At 39.6% G+C, this 6,306-nt stretch overlaps 1 protein-coding gene across 3 annotated transcripts in view; it reads left to right on the forward strand.

Moving 5' to 3' along the window:
- Positions 1-6,306, forward strand: part of dlc1 (DLC1 Rho GTPase activating protein) — a 74,409-nt gene that overhangs the window by 22,944 nt on the left and 45,159 nt on the right. The gene's annotated exons all lie outside the window — the stretch shown is intronic.

The following is a 6,306-nucleotide window of genomic DNA, read 5'->3' on the forward strand; positions in this document are numbered from 1 at the left end:
TAGGCTGATTAATATATAGGTAGTTTGTGTTTGATGAGAAACACAAGACTTTAAATCATCCAGTGCTTATCTTCAGAGGCAGCTTGTTTCGCTGTGACCTCACATCCTCTGATCCAGGAAGTTAATAGGTTTACCTTGTTTGGGTGAAGGACAGAGAAGGACAGATTATGAGGTCAGAGAGGAACGGGATTCATATCATGCTGAAATGCTCTGCTCTGTGGTGCTTAAAATAAAGGGTTGACTTTTACCATCTTTTTAGTTGTGGTTTATTTTTCTCTTGAGATGTCCTATGCTGAGCGGTTATGACTGAACTATGCATGAGCTCAGTCACTGGCGTTTCTTATTGATTACAGATTTGGTATTTTCAGGCTTGTGGAACTTTTCATAGATCTAAGAACATATAGTACTGAAAAAAACTTTGTATTGTGTCTACACCGCAAAAACTAAGAAGGATTCTTGTATCAGAGTAGGTACTCTCACATCACAAGAGGATCCATGAATAACATAAGTGTATGTTGATTGGTCAAGACATGAGCCAATGCAGCAAAGGCAAACGGCAATTTTAACAGTTAGCCATGTTATAAACAAACAACACAAAAACAACTCTAAGAAAACATGGATTAAGAACACGTGAAATCCATGCATTTAGCCCGAAGAGGGCTATTAAACTAAGATTGCAACCAGACTTTTAGGTATTTGGCTAGTTGTATGTATATGATTGTGGCATATAACCGAGTTGTTAATTTATTCTTATATTGCAAAAAAAAAGCTAAAAATGCTTGCGGCGCCGACTGGCTTACGTCACTTCAGCAGTTCCTATAGGCGATGGAAATTAAAACAGGAAAAAGCCCTTGAAGGTATGGCTTAGGGTTGCCAAAATTGGCTAAACATTACCGTTGAATATCTCCTTAAAAAATAACATAGTTTCAAACTATTCAAATCTCTATTTCTCGCATGCCGTTTTGAGCTGAACTTTTGTCAGACATCCTGTTTCCACTTATTCCTCACACTTCACACTTAAAGTGTCACAATGGATGATGAACAGCTGATTGATGAAGTTTAAATGAGGAGTTTTTGATACAATATCTACTTATTTCAACAAAAGCCTAAATGGGGTGTCAGCTGGCTGGAGGGAGATCACCTCTAGGAGGGTCTATATGTTTTCTCCTTGATCGTACAGGATTCCAGAGGTTAGAGGCACCATGCTTTGCCTTCCTGATCTAAATATAAACCAGTGAGAATACATAAACAGAACACAATGATGGGCTTCAAAACACCAGCAGCAGCATTAAGCCTGACCTTTTACCTGGATTCATAGCCTCGTGGTCTACTACAGCACTTATCTTGCTTGTAGGTGGAGGAAAGGAAAGGATAACTAAGGAAAGAGGAAGTGGTTTAGCACCCTCAGTGGAGTCCTATAGGGAGGGAGCGCTTGGTCGTTCCTGTGATTAACTTGTCTCATCGTTTCTGTCTGTCTGCCTCTTTTTTTTGTTTCCTTCTCTCTTTTCATCCCTTGTTTCCCTTCTCGTCACCATCCTTCCCTTCTTGGAAATCCAGTGACAAATACATTTGACTGGTATTTAAAGTTGATTCTAAATGCAGCTGTGTTTCTAAATGCAGCTGTGTTTTTACTGGTCCAATACACATGGAGACCTCTGAGGATTCCAGTATTTATCTCCCTATTATTATGCACTTTGATAATAAAAACAACACCAATCTGTGTGCCGAAAGGAAATCGTTTATTTTAAAGTCACTTCACTTTTAAAGTTCATTTTTTGAAATACAAAATATATTTTTTTCTTGATGATGATTTCAATATCATTAACAATGGAGTTAGAGTCAGCAGTTGAGTAGCATAGCGTAGCATGAAAACGGGTAAACTGCCAGCCTGCCTCGTACAAAGCAATGCAGAAAGGCCTACCAGCACCTCTTAATTTGCATAATAAACAGATCTTCATTGTTAAAACCATAAACAAACAAAAATGTAGAATATATGATCCAAGTTAAGCTAGCTGTTTCCCCTTGCTTTCAGTCTTTATGCTAAGCTAAGACCATCTTCTGCTGGCTCCAGCTTCATATTCATCTGGCATAATTGAGAGCAGTAATCTTTTTATCGGACTCTTACTAAAAAAAAAAAAAACAAGAGTATTTTATATTATGTAATATTTAACATGAAAAAAATTGATACAAAGAAGTGATTGTGAGGAATAGTGACGGACTTGGTTACTAGGGTAAACAACTAACAAATTCCTTTCGGTACAGATGGTGTCTGAGAATCCCTTTTCATCCACACATCTTGTGATTGACCTTTATGACTCCCACAGGCCTCAACACATTTCCACACCAAGTCCTACGTATTTTAGATAACGTCACAGTGAAATCAGTTTCAACATTCAGATAGAATGACTTGCTGTCCTCTTTTATGACTCGGGCTACTTTCCCCTTATTTATACCCTGCAGCAACATGTCCTTTAAAGACATTGCTGTTATCTGACAAGATGCATTGACACATGTATTAAAGCTTCTTTAGCGTGGAGTCATAGCTGATTTTTTTTGTTTTTCGTTACTCTGTCCTGCTTTTTGATTGTCGTCTTAAACAACTTTTTTGTCACCCCTCCATACACAGCACAGGAGTTGCTGTGCTTGTGCAAGGTCACATTCCTGGCCTCACCCGTCAGTCTACGCCAGCCTCAACACCTCCCCCCAGTCAGCCCCTCCTCTCCCCTCCCATTCGCCACACTTCATGTGGTACTGTTACTGTACATGTTGGATGGAGTTCATTCCTTTTACATGTCACACTTACAACTCAGCTGTACACGCAAATAATTGCTTCCAATAAGCATAATATGCTTGATGCCACACATGGATATACTGGATATTTTAGAGTTCCAAAAAGTTTGAAAAAAGTGTAACAGACATTGTTTTGTTGCGGGCCTCTTTGCATTCAGAACTAATGTTAACATATTTCGACAATAAGTGTCTCACTTGCTCAAAAGATACATTTATACAAAAAAAACAATGTATTTCTGATCTCCGATATCCCCAATTTACTTAAGTGAAAGCTCAGAAACCTCTTATATTCTTTGGGAGTCTTTGAGACTTTTTCTGGGCATCTATGGTGCCCTGAACAGGAAAACATTGCATGGAGGGAGATTTATTACAGGAAGTCAACTTGCTGAACTCCCAATTACAAGCAAAGTCTCCCCCTATTCCAAAGAAAGAAGCTGTATGAGGGCATGTGTCATTCTTACTTCAGCTTTATTTTTCCGGGAATTGGTGTTTCATCACCCAAGTTGCATCATGTATCATGTCATATAGTAAAATAGGTCATAATGCTTTTTCTTTTCATAGGTTACCTGGCTAATGAGTAATTGCATGTACTGTAGACAATGAATTTTAGATTCCATGTGCAAGATCATTTTTAATTTTTATTTTGCAAATTAAAACCACACAATTTCCATGCAGCAGCAATGAATGTTGACACAGGACATAACATCGTAAAATAACATATTTATTAATTTTGCCTGTACAAATTAAAAAAACAAAAAAACATGGTCGTTTTCTTAAAAGTGACCAGAATATTTTTTGCTCTATTTTGCTACAGCGTACTTTTCCCTTCTTCAAGAGGGAACATGTACGTCCCTTCTTCTCCTGATTCTCATTTTTAACTCTTCTGAACCTCTGCTTCATCTGAAGTGATCCAGTAAGTTCTTTCATGTGTAACCAGGGGATTGTAAAGTCCCAATTAGTTCACTGATAAAAACAGCATTTACATGTTTGGGGATTATACAAAGAAGGCCCATTTGTTTGTGGATGCTTTAGAAGCAGGAGCTGTTTAAAAGCATCATTTCAGTATATATGTTGCCAGTCAAATCAAATTGTTTCCAGGATATTCAACCTTCGTTTCTTTATCATTTATGCAACACTTCAGTTGTTTCTTTACAGGGCTTGTACAAAGCCAATACAGTAGTCCATATGCATGAGTGAGTTTACAGATAATTAAAATCTTTCCTCTGCATTGTGGATGTTGATTTATGAACGTTTTGCCATTCACACCTCCAGTCTATTGACAGATATATGGTTTACGCTCGTTGTCTTTTTGCTTCCTCAAAGTTCTTTTTTTGGTTTGAAATTTTTTTGTTCGCCCTCTGTTGTTTCGGAGAATAGTGCAGCGGGTAGAGTATAAAGGCCTCTTGCACGTCTGTGGAAGCTCATGCTATGGCGCCAAGCACGAGTATAAACAAAGCTTAAATCTCCCAGAGTGGATGTTGGGAAATGCCCACGCTGTCCCCAGGCTAATAAATCAGTCCTGGCTCAGCAGGCTCTGTCACTTCCTGGCTAGTTTATTGCCCTCGTTTGGGTGAGAGATTGTCTAGTGAACATGAGATGTGGATTGTTTGGATAAACTAACTTCGGAATATTTGAGTTTGAATTAATTGTGATGTGTCTGTTTGCCTGATATCTTACTGGAAACATTAGTTCCTGAATGAACTGGTGCACACACATACACAAGGTGCAAAGGTATCAGGTGGTTGGAATGGAGCCTTTAAAAGTAGGACAGACAGTAAGGGTGAGGGAGTGTATGTTTGAGAGCAGAGTGAGACCCCAAGCAGATGGTCACGTCAAAGGGACTCACACACAATTACAATCACACTCGAGCACACCCTCACATACAGGCTTCAGCATACAAACACATTTTTGGCCGCACTATAAAGAGCATGGTGCAATGTTTTATTTACAGACATTTTGATAATAGACTCTCATATATTGTTTATATACACAGGTTGAAGTCACCCAGAACGCCCTCTCCCCCTCTCCCCCCACTCCTCCTGTTTTTCACCTCCCCTGTATTAATTTCTGGGCCAGCGTGTTGGCAGGTAACCCTCTGTTGCCTCTGTTCTGTGGAGTTAGATGTAGGTACACACTCCTGGCACGCTGCACACATGTTTGAAAGAGGGGGAATTTGGCAAGGCTTTGCTTCCTGAGGTATGAGAACTCCATTGTTTTTCCTTCTCCACCCCCTTCCCCTCCACCTCCACCCTTCAGGACATTTTCCCTCATATCCAGGTTACAGTCTGTGTATTGCCCCCTTATCACAGGTATAGCAGAGAGACAGAGAGGGAAAGTACACTGATATGTTGTTGTGATATGAGTATGGCCCAGATGGTTTGCGTGCCTTGCAGTACGCACACACTCACACGCATGAATGAAATCCATAGTGGGATTTGGATGTCATGTTAGTCAAACAGGTGTGTAAGCGAAGACACTAAAGACGTGATACTTTTATAGGATGTTTGTTTTTCTGTACCCCATCCTGCCAACATTGTTAAGGAGGTCAGTTTAAAATTGCAGAAGTGCAGGCTAACAACTGTGAAAAAGCGAAGACGCGGGAATCTAAGCCTTATCAGTCTCTGCAAACCTCGGAAGTCCATAAAGTCAATTGGCCGCGATGAGCACAATGCTATCAGCAGGTTGCAATAAGCCAACACTGGGTACATTACCTTCACTTGCTGGAGCAATCAGCACGATTTGCTGACTTTCTCAAGCGTGAGCTGAGTGTGGAATGTAATGGAGGGTTATCTGAATGTCTCATACTCACAACTACACGCACATATGAACTTCCACACTCAGGTAATGACTAACTTGTCATGTGAACATGTGAATGATATAATACTTTTATCAAATTATATGACAACTAATGCTAATCTAAACCTAATTGCAAGATGTATTTCTGTTTTTAAGACAAATTAATTCATCTTCTAAATAGCCCCAGTGTAAAAAAAAGGCCCATCATCTATACAATATATCTGAAGTTGCTGTTTTTCACCCGGTCTGTAGCCATTGACTAAGCTTCTCCACAGACCCCAGAGAGCTGCACTTGCCTAATAGAAGCTAAATCAGCATTATCCGATCAACTTAGCAGCAGTCTAAGTAGCAGATTCCATTGTGTTGTTTTTGTCCATTTCAGAAGCTTAGGTTTGTTACATAAGGCCTACAGTACATATCTGTTTCTCAATAACTAATGGGATGTACTTTTGTATGGGAGTGTGTGTTTGTATGTGTGCACAGCATACCTAATTCCTACCATACTATATTTGAGTCATGTCATGTGCTAGACCATTTCCCATGGCTCAAAAGAGTGATTATTGACTGTGGGGAATAATTGAGAGGCTCCTGATGTGCAGAAGAAACCAGCAATTGCACAATTGTAATCCTCAGCATCTTTTCACTCTGTATCCTTTTGGGGGATCCCTCAAAATGTTTTAACTATCAATCATTCCTGGGATCTGTTCAATTGACCTGCTG

The sequence above is a fragment of the Clinocottus analis genome, unplaced genomic scaffold, assembly GCF_023055335.1.
Source record: "Clinocottus analis isolate CAN_PGR_092001 unplaced genomic scaffold, fCliAna1.0.p SCAF_22, whole genome shotgun sequence".
NCBI classification, from domain to species: Eukaryota; Metazoa; Chordata; class Actinopteri; order Perciformes; family Cottidae; genus Clinocottus; species Clinocottus analis.